At 63.3% G+C, this 2,500-nt stretch overlaps 1 pseudogene; it reads left to right on the forward strand.

The window, feature by feature from the left end:
• LOC124560715 overlaps positions 1 to 2,500 on the forward strand; it is a 7,971-nt pseudogene that overhangs the window by 2,217 nt on the left and 3,254 nt on the right.

Consider the following 2,500-nt stretch of genomic DNA (forward strand, 5'->3'; position numbering starts at 1 on the left):
TGAAAATCCGGGAGAGGGCCACGTGGAGGTGTCGCGCCGGTTCGTACCCATATCCGCAGCAGGTCTCCAAGGTGAAGAGCCTCTAGTCGATAGAATAATGTAGGTAAGGGAAGTCGGCAAATTGGATCCGTAACTTCGGGATAAGGATTGGCTCTGAGGATCGGGGCGTGTCGGGCTTGGTCGGGAAGTGGGTCAGCGCTAACGTGCCGGGCCTGGGCGAGGTGAGTGCCGTAGGGGTGCCGGTAAGTGCGGGCGTTTAGCGCGGGCGTGGTCTGCTCTCGCCGTTGGTTGGCCTCGTGCTGGCCGGCGGTGCAGGATGCGCGCGCCTGCGCGGCGTTCGCGCCCCGGTGCTTCAACCTGCGTGCAGGATCCGAGCTCGGTCCCGTGCCTTGGCCTCCCACGGATCTTCCTTGCTGCGAGGCCGCGTCCGCCTTAGCGTGCTCCTCCGGGGGCGCGCGGGTGCGCGGATTCTCTTCGGCCGCCATTCAACGATCAACTCAGAACTGGCACGGACTGGGGGAATCCGACTGTCTAATTAAAACAAAGCATTGCGATGGCCCTAGCGGGTGTTGACGCAATGTGATTTCTGCCCAGTGCTCTGAATGTCAACGTGAAGAAATTCAAGCAAGCGCGGGTAAACGGCGGGAGTAACTATGACTCTCTTAAGGTGGCCAAGTGGCGGCGGTGTGGCTGCATCCGGACTTGGCTTTTCGAAGTGCGGTCTTGATGTAGTCGTGCTGCTGCTGCGAGGTGCCTTCCTTGGGTTATAGTTACAGGGAGAGTGATGCGCAATACATGGGCCTAGCCCTCTTAGCCTCTCCTCTCCTGCGGTCTTCTCCCCTTCTCGTGGGCCCGCTGATTTTCGCAGAGTGGAAGACCGCACCAGGGGCTTGGGGGGGTTACCAGCCCCCCCTCGCATTATCCCTTTATAGTTGGGGGCAGCCGACAAGAAACAAGAGATGGTGGCCCTTCCGCTGAAGGTGCCACCCCAGCTACCCCAGCACCTATCCGGCCAACCGGCCGTAACGAAAATGCGATAGTTTGTGTAGCTCCCTTTGCTTGCAGTGAGTGCCACCGCACTTTTACCACGAAGAACGGTCTCGGGGTCCATCGCCGCCGCCAACACCCTGCGGCCGCCAACGCTGAGATCGTGACGGAGAGGCATCGCGCGAGGTGGACGGAGGAAGAAGTCCTGTCGCTCGCCAAGGCAGAGGCCGAACTGTTCCTTGAGAGGGACGCCCGGTTCTTCTTTGTAAATCAAGAACTTACCAGGATGTTCCCCGACCGAACGCTTGAGGCAATCAAGTGCCGACGGCGGCAAGCTGCCCACAAGCAGCTTGTCCGCCAATTCATGGAGGCACTTGAGATCGGTCGGGGTGAAGAGCCGGCGTCCCGCCGTGGAGCAGCGAGCTCGCTGCCTGACGCGGGCGAGGCCGCTGCGCCGCCCGTCGACGCAGCCGAGGACTTCACGGCCGACACCACCGGGCCGCCGCCGGAGGGGCCGACTGACGCCGCCATCTGGGAGCATCTGGCGGGGCTACCTGCTTCCGCCCAGCGTTTCTCTGCCCTGGATCGAGTCATTGGTCTGGGGCGGGGCACGCCGCCCGATGTCATCCTGGGCATGCTCCCGGATGCCCTTGCGTCGGTCGGGTCCAGGGGGGAGAGGTCGATCACCAGGACACAGCGGCCGCGCCAACCATCCAAGCGGCCGCCTGCCGCCCCGCCGCTGCAGAAGCGCAAGCGGCGCCGCTGGGAATATGCGCGGACACAGGACGCCTTCCGTAGGTCGCGTGCGCGTTGCGTGCGCGGCTTGCTGGACGGCACCCTGCTGCAGCCGCCACCCGACATCCCCGGTCTGCTGGACTTCTGGGCGGACCTCTTCACGAAGAAGCCGATCTCCACCGCCGGCTTCATCCGTGACCGCCTTCTCCCGCACTCGGAGCCTGTCGCTCCTGAGTGCCTATGGGGGCCGGTCACACGTGAGGAGGTCGCTGCTGCCTTGCCGCCCAGGGGATCGGCAGCCGGGCCGGACGGCCTGACTCCAGCGGAGCTGCGGCGCCTGCCGCATGAAGTCCTGGTGAAACTCTTGAACCTCTTCCTCCTGGCCCGCGCCCTCCCCGAGCGTCTGCTTCGCGCCCGGACGTCACTTCTCCCCAAAACGGCTGCACCAACATCCCCCGCTGACTTTCGCCCCATTACGGTCTGCTCGGTGTTGGCGCGGACCTTTCACAAGGTTCTCGCGTCACGCCTGATGCGTGCATGTGCTGTGGACGAACGTCAGCGGGCATTCATCCCCCGGGATGGGATGTTGGAAAACACCTTCATCTTGGACACTGCTCTCACCGACGCAGTCCGCTCCTGTCGCTCTGTTTTTGTGGCATCGATCGACGTCTCTAAAGCGTTCGATTCGGTGGACCATGCCGCCCTCCGCCCCGTGCTGAGGGCTCATGGCCTGCCGGATTGCTTTATTGAGTACGTCGAAAGGTGTTACGAGGGTAGC

This window comes from Schistocerca americana, unplaced genomic scaffold, assembly GCF_021461395.2.
Source record: "Schistocerca americana isolate TAMUIC-IGC-003095 unplaced genomic scaffold, iqSchAmer2.1 HiC_scaffold_1105, whole genome shotgun sequence".
Taxonomy (NCBI): Eukaryota; Metazoa; Arthropoda; class Insecta; order Orthoptera; family Acrididae; genus Schistocerca; species Schistocerca americana.